This window comes from Somniosus microcephalus, chromosome 12 (genome assembly GCF_052327205.1).
Source record: "Somniosus microcephalus isolate GS21.2 chromosome 12, FLI_Smic_1.0, whole genome shotgun sequence".
Classification (NCBI taxonomy): domain Eukaryota; kingdom Metazoa; phylum Chordata; class Chondrichthyes; order Squaliformes; family Somniosidae; genus Somniosus; species Somniosus microcephalus.
This window is the reverse complement of record NC_140998.1, coordinates 173,893,448-173,915,513: the sequence shown is the minus strand read 5'-3', so window position 1 is coordinate 173,915,513 and position 22,066 is coordinate 173,893,448. Positions and strand designations below refer to the sequence as shown.

The window sequence follows — 22,066 nt, the reverse complement described above, 5'->3', positions numbered from 1 at the left end:
TGGTGAAGTCAAGCGTAGGTCCCTTGCAGTCAGAATCAGGGGAATTTATAATGGGGAACAAAGAAATGGAAGACCAACTAAATAACATATTTTGGTTCTGTCTTCACAAAGGAGGACACAAATAACCTCCCAGAGATGCCAGGGAACATAGGGTCTGATGAAAGGGAGGAACTGAAAGAAATCAGTATTTGTAGGAAAATGGTGTTAGGGAAATTGATGGGATTGAAGGCCGATAAATCCCCAGAGCCTGATAATCTACATCCTAGGGCACTTAAGGAAGTGGCCCTAGAAATAGTAGATGCATTGCTGATCATCTTCCAACATTCGATGGAATCTGGAACAGTACCCATGGATTGGCGGGTAGCTAATGTTACCCCACTATTCAAAAAAGGTGGTAGCGAGAAAGCGGGGAATTACAGACCGGTAAGCCTGACATCGGTAGTGGGGAAAATGCTAGAGTCCATTATAAAAGATGTAATAGTAGAGCACTTGGAAAACAGTGACAGGATCGGACAAAGTCAACATGGATTCACAAAAGGTAAATCATGCTTGACTAATCTACTGGAATTTTTTGAGGATGTAACTGGTAAAATAGATAAGGGAGAACCAGTGGATGTGGTGCATCTGGACTTTCAGAAGGCCTTCGATAAGGTCCCGCATAAGAGATTAGCGTGTAAAGTTAAGGCACATGGGATTGGGGGCAAGGTATTGACTTGGATAGAGAACTGGTTGGCGGACAGAAAGCAAAGAGTTGGAATAAACGGGTCCTTTTCCGAGTGGCAGGCAGTGACTAGTGGGGTACTGCAGGGATCGGTCCTTGGACCCCAGCTATTCACAATATATATTAATGATCTAGACAAGGGAACTAGATGTAATATATCCAAATTTGCAGATGACACAAAGCTGGGTGGGCGTGTGTGCTGTGAGGAGGATGTCGAGAAACTCCAGGATGATTTGGACATGTTGGGTGATTGGGCAGAAACATGGCATATGCAATATAACGTGGATAAATGTGAGGTTATCCACTTTGGTGGCAAAAACAGGAAGGCAGATTATTATCTAAATGGCAATAGATTGGGAGAAGGGGAAGTGCAACGAGACCTGGGTGTCCTTGTGCACCAGTTGCTGAAGGTAAGCATGCAGGTGCAGCAGGCGGTTAAGAAGGCAAATGGTATGTTGGCCTTCGTAGCGAGAGGGTTTGAGTACAGGAACAAGGATGTCTTGCTGCAGTTGTACAGGCCCTTGGTGAGACCACATCTTGTGTATTGTGTGCAGTTTTGGTCGCCTTATCTGAGGAAGGATGTTCTTGCCATGGAAGGAGTTCAGCGAAGATTCACCAGGTTGATACCTGGGATGGCAGGAATGACGTATGAGGAGAGATTGGGTCAATTGGGCTTGTACCCGCTAGAGTTTAGAAGAATGAGAGGGGATCTCATTGAAACTTATAAAATTCTGACAGGACTGGACAGACCAGATGCAGGAAGGATGTTCCCGATGGTCGGGGAGTCCAGAACCAGGGGTCGCAGTCGAAGGATAAGGGGTAGGCCATTTAGGTCAGAAATGAGGAGGAATTTCTTCACCCAGAGAGTGGTGAACCTGTGGAACTCTCTACCACAGAAGGCGGTGGAGGCCAGTTCATTAAATATATTCAAGAAGGAGTTGGATATATTTCTTAAGGCTAAAGGGATCAAGGGGTATGGGGAGAAAACAGGGACCGGGTACTGAATTTGGATGATCAGCCATGATCGCATTGAATGGCGGAGCAGGCTCGAGGGGCCGAATGGCCTACTCCTGCTCCTATCTTCTATGTCTATGTCTAAAATAGTAAGAGCTGCAAAAAGGAGACACAGAAACCAAACATGCCAGTAATATAAATAGATGAAGTTTTTATAAATATATTAAGATTATTAAGGGAGATGTGGGCCCATTAAAGACAGAAGCAGGTGATATGGTAATAAATAAATTTAAAGATCTTCCATAATTCTCAACGAATATACATTCCATTGAGAAATGAAAACTCCATTGGATAAAATCATCCATCCATGGCTACCTAAAGAAGTTAAGCACACTATTAGATTAAAAGAAGAAACAGAAAAATAGGAGCAGGAGTAGGTCATTTGGCCCTTCGAGCCTGCTCCGCCATTCAGTATGATCATGGCTGATCCTTTATCTCAGTACCATATTCCCGCTCTCTCCCCATACCCCTTGATGCCTTTTGTGTCTAGAAATCTATCCATCTCCTTCTTAAATATATTCAGTGACTTGGCCTCCACAGCCTCTGTGCTAGAGAATTCCACACGTTCACCACCCTCTGAGTGAAGACATTTCTCCTCATCTCAATCCTAAATGTCCTATCCCGTATCCTGAGACTGTGACCCCTCATTCTAGACCCCCAGCCAGGGGAAACATCCTCCCTGCATCCAGTCTGTCTCACCCTGTCAGAATTTCATACGTTTCAATGAGATCCCCTCTCATTCTTCTAAACTCTAGTGGAAACAGGCCTAGTCGACCCAATCTCTCCTCATCCCAGGAATCAGTCTGGTGAACCTTCGCTGCACTCCCTCTATGGCAAGTATATCCTTTCTTAGGTAAGGAGACCAAAACTGTACACAGAGTACTCCAGGTGTGGTCTCACCAAGGCCCTGTATAACTGTAGTAAGACATCCTTGCTCCTGTACTCAAATCCTCTTGCAATGAAGGCCAACATGCCATTTGCTTATGAGGCTTATAATGTTGCAAAGAAAAAGAGCGCTTTAGAAACCAGCAAAGGATGTCCAAAAAATTGATACGGGAGAAAATAGAATACATGAGTAAATGAGCAAGAAATATAATAACAGATTGTAAGAGCTTCTACAAGTATGTAATAAGGAAGAGAGTAGCAAAAATAAACATTGCGCCCTTACAGGCTGAGACAGGTGAAATTATAGTGTGGAATAAGGAAATGGCAGAGACTTTAAACAAATATTTTGTAACTGTCTTCACAGTAGAAGACACAAGAAGCATACCAAAAATAGTGGGGCACCAAGGGGCTCAAGAGTGAGGAAGTTAAAGTAATCACTGGAGAAAAAGTACTTGAGAAACGAATGGGACTAAAAACTGACAAATCCCCTGGACTAAGCCTACATCCTAGGGTTCTAAAAGAGATGGCTGCAGAGATAGTGGATGTGTTGGTTGTGATCTTATAGAATCTCGGGAATTTTGGAACGGTCCCAGCGGATTGGAAGGTAGCAAATATAACCCCGCTATTCAAGAACGGAAGGGGGAGAGACAGCGGAACTACAGGCCAGTTAGCCTGACATCAGTTGTCGGGAAAATGCTGGAATCCATTGTTAAGGAAGTGGTAACAGGGCTGGAGTTGCTGCTTAGTGATCAGGAGGAGTGGGAAGTCGTGGGAAATTCTCATTTCTAACCTGGCTCCATTGTCCTCCTGTGACTACCATCCTATGTGAGATGAGCTATCCCAGCATCGAGTAGGGATCAGATTTGGGCTGTTTTGGAACTATGTGGCTTGGTTGTTATTGGCTAAGTTTGTAAAGCCTCTTCATTCGCCCTCTTTTTTCGAGCTGAAAGGCAGGCCATCTAAAGAGCGTCATTGGCTTGCGGGCATTGTTTTAACCAAATCAAGATTGGCCACAAGAAAATACAGTATTTCCAAGTATGATTCTAGACAAGTTACTGATTGGAATTGCATATGTGCTTGCGTTCATAAAGCTCTGCCTGATAACCAGCAGCTGCTCTGGCTCAACAGTTTCAGCAGCAACTCGTAAGTGGGTTTCAATAATCTCAGTCTTCAATAGACTCAACGATTCAGCATCCACAGCTCTCTGGGGTAGAGAATTTCAAAGATTCACCACCATCTGAGTGAAGAGATTCCTCCTCATCTCAGTCCTCAATGGCCGACCCCTTAACCTGAAACTATGCCCTTTTGTTCTAGACTCTCCGGCCAGGGGAAACAGCCTCTAACGTCGCTCTCCTTAAGAATTGTATATGTTTCAATGAGATCACCTCTCATTCTTCTAAACTCTAGGGAATATAGGCTTAGTCTACTCAATCTGTCCTCATAGGACAATTCAGGAGAAACTTCTTTACCCAGAGAGTGGTTAGAACACGGAATAAAAACAGAAAATGCTGGAAATACTCAGCAGGTCAGGCAGCATCCGTGGAGAGAGAAACAGAGTCAACGTTTCAGGTCTGGGACCCTTCATCAGAACTGGAAAAAGTTAGAGATGTAACAGGATTTAAGCAAGTACAGAGGCAGGGGAAGTTGGGGAGGGGAGGAAAGAACAAAAGGGAAGGTCTGTGATTTGGGTGGAAGGCTGGAGAGATTAAATGACGGAAGGGATGATGGTGCAAGGCAAATGGGGATGGTAATGGGACAAGTAAAGAAACAAAAGATGGGTCTAGAGGAGGTGTAAATGTTAACAGCAGAACCATTACCAACAGCTGCTGCCCAGAAAAATGGCAGCAGAGGTTATGATCTGAAATTGTTGAACTCAGTGTTGAGTCTGCAAGGCTGTAAAGTGCCTAATCGAAAGATGAGGTGCTGTTCCTCGAGCTTACGATGAGCTTCGTTGGCATGGTATAGGAGGCTGAGGTGGAGAATTAAAATGGCAAGCGACCGGACGCTCTAGGTCACGCTTGTGGACTGAAAGGTGTTCCGCAAAGCGGTCACCCAATCTGCATTTGGTCTCCCCAATGTAGAGGAGACCGCATCGTGAGCAGCGAATGCAGTATATTAAATTGCAAGAAGTACAAGTAAATCGCTGTTTCACCTGGAAGGAGTGTTTGGGGCCCTGGACGGTGGGAAGGCAGGAGGTATAAGGGCAGGTGTTGCATCTCCTGCGCTTGCACGGGAAGGTGCCATGGAAAGCGGGGTGGGGGGTGGCAGATGTTGGGGGTGTTAGAGGAGCGGACCAGGATTTTGCGGAGGGAACAGTTCCTTCGGAATGCTGAAAGGAGAGGGGAGGGGGAAGATGTGTTTGGTGGTGGCGTTGCGCTGGAGATGGCGGAGGACGATCTATTGAATGTGGAGGCTGGTGGGGTGAAAGGTGAGGACAAGGGGAACCCTATTGTGGTTCTGGGAGGGAAGGGAAGGGGTGAGAGCAGAAGTGTGGGAAATGTAATGGACACAGTCGAGGGCAATGTCAACCACGTTAGAGGGGAACCCTCAGTTGAGGAAAAAGGAAGACATACTTGTGTGGAAGGTGGCATCATCAGAACCGATGCGACGGAGACAGAGAAAGTGGGATAGTGGAACAGAGTTCTTTGTGGAAGCGGGGTGTGAGGAAGGGTACTGGAGGTAGCTGTGGGAGTCAGTGGGCTTACAGTAGATATTGGTCGACAGTCTATCTCCAGAAATGGAGATTGAGAAGTCGGGGAAGGGAAGAGTCAGAGATGGACCATGTGAGGCGAGTGAGGACAAGGCAACTAATTTGCACACCACGTGCATAATCTGGTTGCAGTGTTGGTTGAGGGTTTAATATTGGCCAGGACAGAATTTCCCTGCGCTTGAATTCGTGCCGTGGGATCTTTTATGTCCACCAAGGCAGAAGGTGCCTCGGTTTAATGTCTCATCTGAAAGACAAAATGTTGTAGAAATAAAAGGCAAATGCTAGAAATCTGAAAGCAAATGGTGCAAACACACAACAGGTCAGTGGGGTTTTGTGGAGAGACCAGGCAGTTGACGCTTTGGGTGTGGGCCATTCTTTGGATGAGCAAGATAAGAGATGAACAAGCAACTGAAACCGAATTTGAGAAGGGGGGAAACAGACAAACACAGGAAGAATCAGTGGGATGATTGTTGGATAATGTGACCAATTATCTCAATCAGGTAATGGAAAAGGGCATTGCAGGCATTAAAGATAGAAAGGGTGTGTGAATAGCTAACGCAGCGGGAGGCCAAAGGAAATACTTGAAAATGGGAGAGATGGAAAACTGAGAACCTGATGAGGTTTGAAATAAAAAACATGCCATTCAAGTCCAAGGCTTTTGGCAGCTCTGAAGAATAAACAGGTCAGTAGAATATTGTAGCTCTTGTTTTGTAGAAGATGTGCATTGCCCCAGCAGAGGAAATGGTTTCTCTCTCTCTCTAACCTATCCACTCCTTTTTATCATTTTAAACACCTCTATTAGATTGCTCCTCAACTGACTAAACTGAAGCCAAGTTTTGCAACCTGTCCTCATAATTTAGCCCTTTAAGCCCCGGTATCATTCTGGTCAATCTACACTGCACCCCCTCCAAGACCAGTATATCCTTCCTCAGGTGCGGGGCCCAGAACTGAACACACTGCTCCAGATGGGGTCTGACTGAGGCTCTGAGCATCACTCTTCCCACCCCTCACCACCCCCTTTGTGTATCCCAACCCCCTTAAGGTAAAGGCTAACATTCCATAAGCCTTTTTGATTATTTTTGGCAGAGGCTGGATTGCTCGGGCTTGGAGACCACGTGGCTGTGGGAAAATTATCGCTGGTACAACATCAATGACTGGTGACTGAGCTGTCAGTTGTCTTCACATTATTAGAGCATCCAAGTAGTTGGCGTTTGAGGCAGATGTCAAATTTATACCAATAACATGCGCTGTTGCAGTTGCACCACAACACGCTGTCTAATCCAAAAAGTATGTGTCGAATACTTTTTGATGCAGCTTCTTACACTGCCTCTCCAACCACTTAAACTCTATCCCAGACAGTGTCATGGCTGAGAACCTTGATCCTTTGATGACAAAGTTTTAATATGTTCAAGTTTCGCAATTTGATTTGCCCATTGGCACCTCAGTACATTGACCCTGCTGGTTACCAGAAGCATGGAAGCAAACGTGTGAGATGCCCATTTCCATTTGTATTCAAACATAGAAAAAACACACAGTTTGATTGGGTCTGGAGCAAGAAATAGTTCTGAATACATTGGCCACCTTTTTCCCAATTTTCTCCCCTCCTACATCGAAGGTGTTGACTTCTGCTGCAACATGGTTCCATCCTTTTCTTCCTGCATTCCCAACTCCGACATTAGGCTGATTGTAGCCCCAGTTTCTTAGATTAGCTGAGTGCACAGACCAGGAATTGAACCTGGGACTCGTGGTCTCCATGGCTCAGTACCACACAAAGCAATTAGGTGGGGTGGTGGTGGTGGGTCCAACCCACTCCTAGTTTGTTTTGAAATGTAATTTTTTAACTGGCAGAAAAGCCCATCCTTCTACAGTCATCTTATCTTCATTGTTTCTGATGTTACACTTGCCAAGTTTTGCTGCACATCATGTGGATGGAAGAGTGGTATTTCACGCCAATCTGATACAGGCCCAAGGTTATCAGCAGCACGTGACTGATACATTGCCTGGAAAAAGTGTGATTTGTACATGGAATGTAGACCAGTGCTTAATATAGGGAACAATATCCTTAATTATAATTTTATTTTTGTCAAACACAAATGTAGCATTTATTGATGGTGATAGGCATGTTGATCAGTGCAGGTGTATATTGATCATAACCAAGTAAAACTTGTAACTGACTAGTTATCTCCCTACCACCTCTCTCGATCCCTCCACTGCCTCTGTCAGGTTGCTCGTCTGACACCCTGTACTGCATGAGCAAAAATTTCCTCCAGTTAAATAGTGAGAGGATTGAAGCCACTGTGTTGGGTTCTCGCCACCAATTCCATCCCCTCCCTGGCCACTGTGTCAGGCTGAAGCAACCTCGCCTTTATTTGTCCCTGAACTGCGCTTCTGACCGCATATCGTCTCCATCACCAAGACTGCTTGATTCTACCTCCGTAATAACATCCGCCTCAGCCCATCTGCTGCTGAAACCCTGCTCCATGCTTCTGTTCTCTCCAGACTCGACTATTTCAGTGCTCTCCTGGCCGGCCTCCCAGCTTGCACCCTCCATTAACTTGAGCTCATCCAAAACTCTGCTGCCCATATCCTAACTCGCACCATGTCTTGTTTACCCATCACCCACATTGGTTCCTGGACCACCAATGCCTCGAATTTACAATTCTCGTGTTCAACTCCCTCCATGGCCTCCGCCCTCCCTATCGCTGGAACATCCTCCTCTCCAAACCTCTGAGAACGCTCCGTTCCTCCTAGTCCATTCCCCACTCCCTTCGCTCCACCATTGGCGGCCGTGCCTTCAGCCACCCAGGCCCTAAGCTCTGGAATTTCCTCCCAAAACCCCTCTGCCTCACCACCTTTCCTCCTTTAAGATGCTCCTTAAAACCTGCCTCTTTGACTAAGTTTTTGGTCACCTGTCCTAATGCCTCCTCCTTTGCCTCGCTGTCAGTTTTTGTCTGTGTGCCTGTGAAGCACCGTGGGATATTTTGCTACATTAAAGGCGCTATATAAATGCAAGTTGTTGTATCTTTCATGTCAATTTTAAAGGATTGCTACAAAACCTTGTTAACACGAGAGGCTTGCCTTTAGTTGAAATAAGGGAGGATTCATGGGCTGCAGCAATTTTTTGATTACTATTTTGCACACTTCTGCCAATATTGTAACACTCCTGGTTCATTGAGTTGCTGTATTGATTGATAGCTTGTTGAGAAAGTGTGTGTTGCCATAGTATCATAGAATTTTATAACACATAATTTGTTTGACCCATCACACTTATGCTGGCTCTCTGAAAGAGTCCCTTTTTACATTGAATTACAGCAAATTTGCAGCCCAGCAGGTCCAGTCTGTGCTCCACATGAGCTTCCTCCCACTCCATTTACTTCATCTCACCCCATCAACATACCCTTCCATTCCTTTCTCCCTTGTGTGTTTATCTCGCTTCCCCTGAAATGCATCTATGCTATTCCCATCAACTACTCCATGTGGTAGTGAGTTCCACCGAAAGTTTCTCCTGAATTCTCTATTGGATTTAACAGTGACTGTCTTTTATATTTATGGCCCCTAGTTCTGGTCTCCGCCACAAATGGAAACATCCACTCTACGGCTACCCCATCGAAGCTCTTCATAATCTTAAAGAGCTCTATCAGCTCATCCCTGGGACTGATTGTTTCTAAAGCCCCGGCCTGTCCAGTCTTTTCTCTGATGGTTCTACCCTCTCACATATGGGATCATCCTTGTCAATCTTTTTGCACCTTCTCCAGTGCTTCCATATCCTTTTTGTAATATGGAGACTGGAGCTGTGCACAATACTTTGTGTGAGCTAACCAAGGTTCTATGTAAGTTTAATCATGCCCTTTTAAATTATTCTTTTTAAAAGAGTTGTAGAAACCTACAGTGCAGAAAGAGTCCATTCGGCCCATCGTGCCTGTGCCGGCTCTTTGAAAGAGCTCTCCAGTTAGTCCCACTGCCCCACTCTTTCCCCATAGCCCTGCACATTTTTGCCCTTCAATTCCCTTTTGAAAGTTATTATTGAATCTGCATCCACCACCCTTTCAGGCAGAGCATAACAACTTTGTGTTTAAAAAAAAAAAAATTCTCCTCATCTCCTCCCTGCTTCTTTTGCCAATTATCTTAAATCGGTGTCATCTTGTTACCAGCCCTCCAGCCACTGGGAACAGTTTCTCCTTATTTACGCTATCAAAACCCTTCATGATTTTGAACACCTCGATGAAATCGCCCCGTAACTTTCTCTGCTCGAAGGAGAACAATCCCAGTTTCTCCACATAACTGAAGTCCTTCATCCCTGGTACCATTCTAGTAAATCTCCTCGGCACTTGCTGTTTAAATGCTGTTCGAAGGGTTGTGCTTCTCGTCCCATTTCTGGGCGAATATTGCATGTCCTAATAACCCCCTGCATAAAATATCTCCGTGCAGTTACTGACTCACTGACCAGTGCAAGTAGCTTTTCCCTATTTACATTATTAAAACCCATCATCATTTTGAATGCCTTTACCTTATTGTCACTGTCACATTTTTCGGTTTCTGGCCAAGATATAAATTGCGATGCTTACATTTTTGATTGAAAATATCTGTAAATTCATTACCTTGTAATTGCATCATTTGCCCAGCAGCTGGCACTTTATCTTTTCACCAGAACTTGCTCAAAATGCTTTCTGAGCATTTTTTATCTTGTCGTTAGTTCTAACTAACTGAAAGCTCCAATTTTCACGTTTAAATTCATTTTTTTTTAAAACTTGCATATTTCATGATAACATGACATTTATCCACCAACGGATTTGTCTTTTTGTGCTCTTTTATGTTTTCATTAAAGCTTTTACTTGAAGGCCATAGTCTCCGCTAAAAGCCTGGGCTTGGACCTTTGTCCAGAGCTGTGCCGATGAGAGCTGACTTTGAATTGAGAGAGCGTGTGGAGTCTGCCTCATTTAGTTAGCTATACAGAGGGACAATGTTCCCTCTAATATTTTTTGTGCGCGGTCCCTTTAACTGGCGCGCGGCCCATTCCAATTTTTGCACATGGGCGGTTTCTTCCATTGAAAAGCCGGTGAGCGGCCTGTGCGAGACCACTCCGCAGCCGCCCATTAGGAAGGTTGCTGATGGAATACCTTTCTTTAGCTTGTGGCAGCTTGTGCTCTGCTGGTCTTCAAAATTACTTGAAGAAAAACTAGCCGACAAATTTCCATAGCGTTATCTAGTTGAAGTTTATAGATTTTTAAAGCACAGGCCATGAGTGTGAGGAAAAATGACCACTGATTAGCCACTTGTCGCTTTTATTTTGTGTTCTATAATCTTCCGAAAGCGCATATAACTTGAGTGTCTTATTGCTGATGCTAATGTTCAATTTCCAAAGGAAAAGACTGCTTGAATTTGGAAGCCAACTAATTATCTTCCATGTGTTCCGTTCACCCTTGGAAAAGGTAAATGTCCGAATTGCTTAGACCCGAGAGAGACAGTTAGGAGAGAGATCATATTCTTCGATTTACTACTTGCAACACCATGGGAGAGCGACTAGTAATGCAAATGAAAATTGGGCTGAATGTAGAGGGGAAGCAAAGTGAGGATTTGAATAGCATTGCATGCAGCTGGGACGTATGCAGAGATACGAGCCTGTAACAATCCTCAAACAGCATTGAGAAATCTCCGAAACAGCCTCTATTTCCCACAGTATCTGCCCTTGCTCTGATATATTTGCTGGTGCTGCTGGCTCGTGCCGTGTGATTCTTGTGCAGCTGGTTGCAACCCAAAAATGCATCTTCAAATGGTACAGTCAACTCATAACTCATTCTGCTCAATCTAATATGACTTTGGACCCATAATCAGCCATGTTGGGAGCCCACTCACCCACTTCATAAGTTATGAACATATCAAAATTGACCGACAGAAAGAGGCCTCCAAGTCCTTCCAGCCTGACCCAGACAGTTACGATGCCAAGTGCACCACAGTACATGCACTCCACACCCAGAGCCATGTGATCTCCTGGGCGAAGTGAAAAACCTCACCCATTTGGGGGGATAAGATCTGGAAAATTTCACTCTGACCCCCTTAGGTAGTAAAAACTAGTCCAGGAGATCACCCTGGCCCTGATCAGCATTACCTATTTTAAAAGGTGATCTCCGCCCCAGCCAGAAACCAGTCCAGCTCTCGCTTGAAGGAGTTCAGTGAATCGGCGTACAACAGGTCCACTATTCTCTGGGAAAAGAACCACCTCCTGACATCGAAACTAGGTCTGCCCTTACGTAACTTGTAAGAGTGACCCCTGGCCCTCACTAACCTATCAAGTTGAAACAATTGATCTATGCAAACACAATCTAGTCCCTTCATCTTATAAACCTCAATCAAATCACCCCATTGTGGTTTTCTGAGGTGTAGTCTCAGCTCTTTGAGCCTGCCTGGGTAATGAGATGCTTTAAACTGGGGATTAATCTTGGAGCCCTGCTGCACTCTTTCCAAAGCCTCAATATCAGCCACCATGTGAGGAGACCAGAACACAACGCAGTATTCATACTGAGGCTTGACCAAGGTCTTGTACAACAACATAATTGTGTACTTTGTTAAATAGTGAATTGCTCTTAAATACACCCTAACAAATTATTGGAACAAAGCTTGAAAGTTTGGATGTTGTGAGCAGTGCTGTCTCTTGCAGGTTGGCGCTGAAGAAATGTCATTTCCGCCACACATGAATCGCCCTCCTTTGGGGATACCGCCATTGCCACCGGGTATTCCTCCTCCACAGTTTGCAGGCTTTCCTCCATCTGTGCCACCTGGTATGTAAATTGGACATTGTTTTAAAAGCTATAGAAAACTACCGTGTGTTTTAAATGTTTTTCTGAACACTTTACAGGTGTAAATTCTAAGTGTAAGTGTCCCTGTAGCTTGGCGGGTAACACGTTCCACATGCTATGATACTGAGTCATAGACATCAAAAAGGCTCCAGCCTCGAGCCATGACATGTGCTGGGTTAGCTGACCCTGGCTCGGCTGGGGTTACAGCGGCTTTAACTGGCCTCAACATCCTGCAGCTAGGAAGGAGATGATAAAAATCAGCCCAGCGACGCCAACTGCTAGCGTTCGCTGTTATTACCCCTTTGAAACTGACAGTAACGTCAGGATGCGGCACATGCACATCGAAATGCAAAAATCCTGGCGTTGCGGTCAGTCATTCACTGCTTCAACACCGGCTGTGCTGTGCCCCCCGCCCCCCCCGCCAAAATAGCCCGCATTCAGTGAAACTAACGAATTCTTGGGCTTTTCCGCGGTGATATCGCTGTTAAATACCCCATTAAATGTTAGACCTTGTTGGATTAGGTGCCGTTATGGCCCTGAAAAACTCATTTTAATTTTGTGGAGTGTCAAATTTCTCCATTATGATTAAAAATTACAATTTTTAAGAAACATTAAAAAAAATTCTACTTGCCATTTTTAAAATGATGTTTACTGTTTTTAGGTGCACCTATGATTCCTGTACCGATGGGAATAATGACACCTGCCACAACTGTAAGTATGGTCACGGTCAACTTTATTTAAAGGTTGATAGCATGTCATGGTACCAGAGACCAAATTACAGAAGCTAATGAAGTTGGTCAGTAGAGTTTGTTTGAAGTACGTCAGCTTAATTTAAATCTGCACTCAAGCACCCAGGGCTAGCTTGCTTGATGTTTTCAAATGATGCAGGTGGAATAAATGTTTCAAGTGAAAACCCCAGACTCGAATCATATTTAACATTCCAATATCAAGTTCCTCGCACAAATTTGAATTTGTAATTACTTAACTTCCTAGTTCTAACTGTTTTTTCCCCTGCGATTAGTGGCCTTTAGCAATCAGATGTTCTGATGTCTAATGCTGGCTAACATAGGAACAGGCCATTCAGCCCCTTGAGTCTGTTGCACAGGAACATAGGAACAGGCCATTCAGCCCCTTGAGCTTGTTACATAGGAACAGGCCATTCAGCCCCTTGAGCCTGTTACACAGGAACATAGGAACAGGCCATTCAGCCCCTCGAATCTGTTACACGGGAACATAGGAACAGGCCATTCAGCCCCTTGAATCTGTTACATAGGAACAGGCCATTCAGCCCCTTGAGCCTGTTACACAGGAACATAGGAACAGGCCATTCAGCCCCTCGAATCTGTTACACGGGAACATAGGAACAGGCCATTCAGCCCCTTGAATCTGTTACACAGGAACATAGGAACAGGCCATTCAGCCCCTTGAGCCTGTTACACAGGAACATAGGAACAGGCCATTCAGCCCCTCGAATCTGTTACACGGGAACATAGGAACAGGCCATTCAGCCCCTTGAGCTTGTTACATAGGAACAGGCCATTCAGCCCCTCGAATCTGTTACACAGGAACATAGGAACAGGCCATTCAGCCCCTTGAGCCTGTTACATAGGAACAGGCCATTCAGCCCCTCGAATCTGTTACACGGGAACATAGGAACAGGCCATTCAGCCCCTTGAATCTGTTACACAGGAACAGGCCATTCAGCCCCTTGAGCTTGTTACATAGGAACAGGCCATTCAGCCCCTTGAATCTGTTACACAGGAACATAGGAACAGGCCATTCAGCCCCTTGAGCTTGTTACATAGGAACAGGCCATTCAGCCCCTCGAATCTGTTACACGGGAACATAGGAACAGGCCATTCAGCCCCTTGAGCCTGTTACACAGGAACATAGGAACAGGCCATTCAGCCCCTTGAATCTGTTACACAGGAACATAGGAACAGGCCATTCAGCCCCTTGAGTCTGTTACATAGGAACAGGCCATTAAGCCCTTGAGCCTGTTACACAGGAACATAGGAACAGGCCAGTCAGCCCCTCGAATCTGTTACACGGGAACATAGGAACAGGCCATTCAGCCCCTTGAATCTGTTACGCAGGAACATAGGAACAGGCCATTCAGCCCCTTAAGCCTGTAACATAGGAACAGGCCATTCAGCCTCTTGAGCCTGTTATACAGGAACATAGGAACAGGCCATTCAGCCCCTTGAGCCTGTTACACAGGAACATAGGAGCAGGCCATTCAGCCCCTTGAGTCTGTTACATAGGAACAGACCATTCAGCCCCTTGAGCCTGTTACACAGGAACATAGGAGCAGGCCATTCAGCCCCTTGAGTCTGTTACATAGGAACAGACCATTCAGCCCCTTGAGCCTGTTACACAGGAACATAGGAACAGACCATTCAGCCCCTTGAGCCTGTTACACAGGAACATAGGAACAGGCCAGTCAGCCCCTTGAGCCTGTTACACAGGAACATAGGCACAGGCCATTCAGCCCCTTGAGCTTGTTACATAGGAACAGGCCATTCAGCCCCTTGAGCCTGTTACATAGGAACAGACCATTCAGCCCCTTGAGCCTGTTACACAGGAACAGGCCAGTCAGCCCCTTGAGCCTGTTACACAGGAACATAGGAACAGGCCAGTCAGCCCCTTGAGCCTGTTACACAGGAACATAGGCACAGGCCATTCAGCCCCTTGAGCCTGTTACACAGGAACAGGCCATTCAGCCCCTTGAGCCTGTTACACAGGAACATAGGCACAGGCCATTCAGCCCCTTGAGCTTGTTACATAGGAACAGGCCATTCAGCCCCTTGAGCCTGTTACATAGGAACAGACCATTCAGCCCCTTGAGCCTGTTACACAGGAACATAGGCACAGGCCATTCAGCCCCTTGAGTTTGTTACATAGGAACAGGCCATTCAGCCCCTTGAATCTGTTCTGCCATTCAATTAGATCATCTGTGATCTGTATCTCAACTCCATTTACGTGCCTTGGTTCCATAACCCTTAATACCAATACCCATACCCAACACAAATCTATCACTCAGTTTTGAAATTTGCAATTGACCCCCAGCCTCAACAGATATTTTGGGGAGAGAGTTCCAGATTTCCACTATCCTCCGTGTGAAGATGTGCTTCCTGACATCACCCCTGAACGGCCTGGCTCTAATTTTAAGGTTGTGCCCCCGTGTTCTAGACTCTCCCACCAGAGGACATAGTTTCTCTCCATCTACCCCATCAAATTATTTAACCATAAACACCTTGATTAGATCAGCCCTTAATCTTCTGTATTCAAGGGAATACAAGCATAGTTTATGCAACCTGTCCTCATAATTTAACCCTTTTACCCCGGTATCATTCTGGTGAATCTGCGCAGCACCCCCAGTGTATCCTTCCTGAGGTGCGGGGCCCAGAACTGAACACCGTGCTCCAGACAGGGTCCGACCAGAGCGCGCTCTGCTTTGTATCCTTCCTGAGGTGCGGGGCCCAGAACTGAACACCGTGCTCCAGACAGGGTCCGACCAGAGCGCGCTCTGCTTTGTATCCTTCCTGAGGTGCGGGGCCCAGAACTGAACACCGTGCTCCAGACAGGGTCCGACCAGAGCGCGCTCTCCTTTGTATCCTTCCTGAGGTGCGGGGCCCAGAACTGAACACCGTGCTCCAGACAGGGACGGACCAGAGCGCACTCTGCTTTGTATCCTTCCTGAGGTGCGGGGCCCAGAACTGAACACCGTGCTCCAGACAGGGTCCGACCAGAGCGCACTCTGCTTTGTATCCTTCCTGAGGTGCGGGGCCCAGAACTGAACACCGTGCTCCAGACAGGGTCCGACCAGAGCGCGCTCTGCTTTGTATTCCAGTCCACTTGAGAGAAAGGCCAAGATTCTCATTCTACCCATTAACGTGAAACCGTCCTATCTTAAATAACATTTTCCCAGCTTTGCTGTCTAATTGCCAGCAAAAGCATTTTTAATGAAGATCTTGGTTGCCATTTGTCTATAAATTCTATTTTTTTCATATTTTAAACTACAGTGGGCCATCTAATGATAAAAGGTTATGAACGATTGCGATAAATCAGTTAATGGTTACTGGCTGGTATTTAAAAAGGCTCCGCTTAAAACTTGGTGGTTTAAGTAAAAATATAAAATTGTAGGAGCAAGGTATTGGAGCAGTGTTTCTGTTCCATATTCTACCCTCTGGAATTTCATTTAACATTTAAATGTTAATGTTATTGCTCTTGCATAACAATTAAGGAAAAATCTTTTAAATCTTCCTTTTTGAAGAACATACCTGGTTCCTTATTGAGAATTTCAGTCTGGTCCAGATGTAGAAATGAAATGAATAATCCTAATCTAAGGGTAACGTTACCTTTCATTTTTGAATGCTCGTAACAATTGTTTTCTTTTTGCAACCATTTTCTTGCCTCTTCTGAAACATTGACTCCTTGCTGGAGTGCTGCTCTGTGCTGCCAGGGTGGCCATTGTTCATGTGTTGGCGAGTTCATGGGCCACAGCTCAATTCCATCATCATCAGATGCTTCCATGCAGTCACAACATGGATTAGGAAAGCCTGGTCAGTGTTGCCCTTCCTTGACCCACAGTGCTGAAGTAGTGACCCTGCTACTGTTGTGGCTGAGTGCGGCTCACTCAGCACAGAGTGGGGAGAGCATCTGGCACCTCCTGCTTGGAAAAATTGCTTTTTTTTAGTCTAAACTGAAAAGCTCATGCAACACTGAGGAGGATTGATTTTTAAAACTTGGATAAAGGAAATTTGACTTAATATTTCACCTATAAATAAAATATTAATATCACTGTAGATATATCATCAAGATTAAGATCAAGTGATAATCCTTTAACCAGTGAAAATACAACTTCACCAAATCTTTTGCTTCGAGAATTATTTTACAAAGTGCAAAACAATCTGATCCTTTTCATTTTCCATAGGCAAAATAATATCTTGAGGCAAAAACATCTTCCTGGGAGGAGAGGGCTGTCCTATGATGAGAGATTGTGTAGAATGGGCCTATACTCTCTGGAGTTTAGAAGAATGAGAGGTGATCTCATTGAAACGTACAAGATTCTGAGGGGGATTGACAGATTGTTTCCCCTGGCTGGAGTGTCTAGAACTAGGGGGCATAGTCTCAGGATAAGGGGTAGGCCATTTAGAACTGAGATGAGGAGGAATTTCTTCACTCAGAGGGTTGTGAATCTTTGGAATTCTCTGCCCCAGAGGGCGGTGGATGCTCAGTCATTGAGTAGATTCAAGGCTGAGATTGATAGATTTTTGGAATCAAGGGATATGGAGATCGGGCAGGAAAGTGGAGTTGAGGTGGAAGATAAGCCGTGATCTTATTGCAAGGCGGAGCAGGCTCGTGGGGCTGAATGGCCGACTCCTGCTTCTAATTCTTAGGTTGTTAAAGGACAATTTCCAATAAAATTTAGTAGTACAAGTTTAAATGGGTAAAAGTGTAATTTTCAGAAAATAGGTATTTTTGAAATTGTGTGTAAAATGAAGTTAAAAGGAGCACAGCCCTCCAAGCCTGACATGCTAAAGTTGTAATTTGACCTTTGTTAAAGATGTTTGCTTCAAAATAAGCCACCATTAAAAGCTCTGTTTTGCCAATCATAACCATTATAAAATGGTTCCAAATTCAGAGGGGGTTATTTGGGAGTCTTGCTTGGCAAGTTCTTTAATTTATAAGTGCATGAAAACCAGAATCGTGACACACTGGGATAAATTTAGAATAGAAGTATAATTTGTAAAAGTGTCTTCCAGATGTGTCAAGAACTGAATCCCATGTTTCTCTAAGCTGTGTTGTATTTACTACTGTTCTCTCCCTCCCCCTTTTCAGGTCTCCATGCTGTACACCATGAACCGTTGCCCAACAGAGGGCAAACAGGTAACCTGTTGTGGGACCACTGCCAATGGCAGTCTATAACTGAGCATTAAGAATTGTATGATAGCAGTTCCTTCCCCCTTTCTCCCCCCAAGAACCACCTTTTTTTCTTCAACGCAATCCCCAGACACCCTTGCTGAACTTGGAGAGTCTACATGGTGAATTATGGGCACTGACTCGCATCACACCAAACACATATTTAAACAACAGTAACAGGTGGACTCCCCATCCCCAGGTGTGTGTGTGTGATTGGAATGCACTGCTGGAGTTAGCGAGAGTGAAGCAGAGACTGTGTCCGGATTTAAGAATGGGTTAGATTGGTGGTCAAGGGAAATGGGAATTAACAGATACGGCAGCAGGGCAGGAGCATAAACACCAAGACGCAATGGCTAGGCCAAACGGCCTGTTTGTGTTCTAATTTCTATGTACAGTAATACTATGTTTCAAGGCGTGGGGCAAAGCAGAATCTTAATGTACCATATTTTAAAGCAGGTGAGGAGGTGTTTTGTAATCAGTTGAAATAATTTAGAAGTTAACTAAATCTAAGTACAAGTGAGATTTTAACAGACATCCACATGTGCACTAGCAGCAATCAGTGGCAATCCAAGTTGATTTTTTCCACTCCGTGTGGAATGGTGCTGAAGCCAGTTGTAACACCCTTGCTTCCCCCCAACTGAACCATCAGGAGAGCTCCAGCTGAGGTTTTTCCTGTTTATTGTGATCAATAGCACACTGCAATCTGCAGTTACTAAGCCATTTTAGCAAGGAAATTTAAATATTACCACTGATGTAATAAAACTCACTACGCACTTGGTTTGAGCATAAAGCAAGGCTTTAATCAACTTGTTTCAGAACATGGAGGTCTAGTTGTACTTCACTAGTTCCTGTCTTACAAAATGCCCCTGGAAAGCTGGGGCCGACACCCGAGTATTTATACTCCTTGGACGGCGCCACCAGCTGGCCGTCCAGCATTATTTCATAAGTAGTTTCTTGATGAGATTTATAACAACCACTATCTTGGGTTTATATTTTCAAAAAGTTAGAATTTGATGGTTGGAAGTTGCATTGAAGCTGGGCGTTTTCAGTCTGTTTGCATTTCCATGGCAATGTTCTTGTTTGCTGGTGGCTAATTGAGGGTAATTGTATCAGTTGCTCAATGGCAATTGGGAGCAAATGTCCATAACATTACAAAATACTTGAATTATTTACAAGTTGTTCAGTTTCTGTTGAAGAAGGAATGGGCATTCTTAAATATTCCTATGTAGTTGAATGATGGAAAAGGGTGAGACTTGATTTGGGCTGTAATTTAATCCCGGTGAATTTTGGCGACAGTTGTGGGTTAGACATGGTGAACTTGTCAAACATCATGGAAATCACGGACATCATGTATCTTTTATTTAATTCTCTTTCTTTCACTGAATCTGCTTCTGTCTCCTCCTTTACTCCACCCACCAATAATTGAGCTGTCCCACTCTAGCATCTAGGACACTTGACCATCTAAATCCCTGTCCCTGCAATACCTGGCAGATTATTCCAGACATTCGTCAGTCTACGTGTGAGGTCCCTTCTGACATCTGGGGCCCGATTTTGTGGATCGTGCCGGAAGTGGGTGGGTTCCCCGAATGTGAGGTTCCGACCCGGAAAAAAATGGGTCAGCCAGCTGGACGCAATTTTCCCTCAAGTGGCCAATTAAGTTCCAGCATGTGGGCAGCCTTGCTAATTCTCCATTTCCAGTCAGAAAGCCCCACAGTATGATGTCATCATTCGTGGTGCTTTTAAAGTGTCCAGCAAGCTTCTCCACCTCTGCGGGCTTCTCAACCACTCTTGCACAATGGCAGAGGAGCCTGCACCAGCTGCTGCCAGAGGCAGAGGCCAAGCTGTGGCCAAATTCAACGAGACGTCACTGCAGACCTTGGTGGATGGGGTAAGGGCCCACAGGGAGGTCCTCTACCCTCGCTCAGGGAGGAAGAGGCCTCCCAAAGAGTCCAGGGCTGCCTGGATGGAGGTGGCTGCGGAGGTCAACTCTCTGGGAGTCACCCGTCGCACCTGGCTGCAGTGCAGGAAGCGCTTCCATGACCTTCACCGCACAGGGAAAGCAAGTACGAAGTTTCCATCACCCTCAACCTGATCCCCATTGCCTTTCCCCAACAGCACTCAGCTTCAGCAATCTCTTCCTCCACATCCCACTTCACAGTCACATCCATGCACCCTTACCCATTCCGTATCTCTCTATGCTCACGTTCACATAACTATTCCACCATCTAGTTTTAATGCCATCATTTTCCTGTACATAAAAAATCTGGTGGCAGCTGCTGCAGTTATGGCGTCTGTCATTTGGCGAATGGGGATATCACATAGAGGCCTTAGGATAACTTGCAGATGTCAGCAAGCTGGTCAAATAGGTAGGAAAGTGTAGGCATGGGCCACTGTCCATGGTCAGTTAAGAAGCAGTGAGGCTGCAGTGTTTGATGTACCAGGCTACACAAATCTACCCAGGATGAGTGCGTTCCTTGCATTCCGCCCAGCAATGTTCTCGCGCACTGGTGCCGCTGGTTGGCGGGCCTCTGCAGGATGCTCGTTTCCGTCCTCCTCCTCCTCAGCATCATCCTCATCCGAGGCGGCTCTGTGAGGAGCCTCTTGGTTCTGCGGAATCGGCAAGCCACGGCGCTGTGCCATGTTGTGAAGCACACAGCAAACCACGACGATTTTGGAGACCCTGGCTGATGAGTACTGTAGGGCTCCAGCTGATCTATCCAGGCATCTGAAGCGCATCTTCAGCAGTCCGATGGTTTGCTCGATAATGCATCTGGTGGTAATGTGGCTGGAGTTGTAGCGCTCCTCAGCTTCGCTGGCTGGTCTCCTCAACGGCGTCATTAGCCAAGAGCACAGGGGATATCCCTTGTCTCCAAGTAGCCATCCCTGAAGTTCGTTTGGCGGACTGAATAGCGGAGGCACAGTAGACTGGCGCAGTATGAAGGAGTCATGGCAGCTGCCAGGGTACTTGGCACAAACATGCAAAATCACCACCTTGTGGTCACACACCAGCTGAACGTTAAGGGAGTGGAAGCCCTTGCGGTTGACAAAAACTCCTGGATTATGGTGGGGTGCCCTAAGGGCCACGTGTGCAATCAATGACGCCCTGCACCCTTGGAAAGTCTGCCAGCTGAGCTAATCCACGCGCTCGTGCCGCCACACTTGCGCGATCCCGGGTGAAATGGATGTGATTGTGCGCGAGGGCAAAGAGGGCATCGGTTACCTGCGTGATGCAAGTGTGTGCGGCCGCCTGGGAGATGCCGCTGATGTCTGCTGCTGATCCCTGGAAGGAGCCTGAGGCATAAAAGTTGAGTGCGGTGGTGACTTTGATGGCCACTGGCAAGTAGTGTGGACCTGGTGCTCTGGGCTCCAGGTCTTGCTGTAGCATTGCGCAGATGTCAGTCACAACCTCTCGCGAAAGTCGGAGCCGCCTCTGGCACTGCTGCTCAGTCATGTTGAGGTAGCTGACCCTGTGTCTGTAGACCCTGTTTGGGGGGTATCTCCTGCGCCGACGGCCTTCCATGCGCTGGCCCCTTGTGGCCTGTGCTGCCCCAGGTCGCTGAGCCGCAGCCTGCCGCTCCTGCTGGTGCTGCTGTTGTTGCTGGTGATGCTGTTGTTGGAGTTGCTCCAGCCTCCTCTGCTGTTGGAGATTCTCTAATGCCAGGAAGGGAAGGAACAAAAGGCCTCCCATGCTTCTGGCAGATGCCTCCGTTGAGGCGCTGAGTTAGGGTGGTGAGAGGGGCTTCCCAGGAGCTCACACTGGAGAAGTGTGTGCGGCTCCAACCTTCCACAGCTGTGTCTAAGCCTTAAAAAAGTTGCCCCAAGCCTTCAGCAACAAGGTCCTGCAGCCTGCAAATGCTGCCTGTTTTATATCTCTTCAGTCCTGATTGACCTGCAGCTGAAAGCAAGCAAGCCAACTCTGTTCACGCCAGGTTTCATCAGCGGTGTTCCCACCAGGCGTGTTTTACGTGGGGAAAGCCACAAAATTGCAAGGGCCCTTGAAAATAGGTTTAAACATGC

General features: G+C 46.0%; 1 long non-coding RNA gene across 1 annotated transcript in view; it reads left to right on the top strand.

Moving 5' to 3' along the window:
• LOC147109731 (uncharacterized) overlaps nucleotides 1-21,574 on the top strand; it is a 30,262-nt gene extending 8,688 nt beyond the window's left edge. The window contains exons 2-4 of the long non-coding RNA XR_015080341.1: nucleotides 11,986-12,106; nucleotides 12,786-12,835; nucleotides 17,969-21,574. This is a non-coding gene — a long non-coding RNA (uncharacterized LOC147109731). The remainder of the gene's footprint in view (nucleotides 1-11,985; nucleotides 12,107-12,785; nucleotides 12,836-17,968) is intronic.
• The last annotated feature ends 492 nt before the right edge of the window (nucleotides 21,575-22,066 follow it).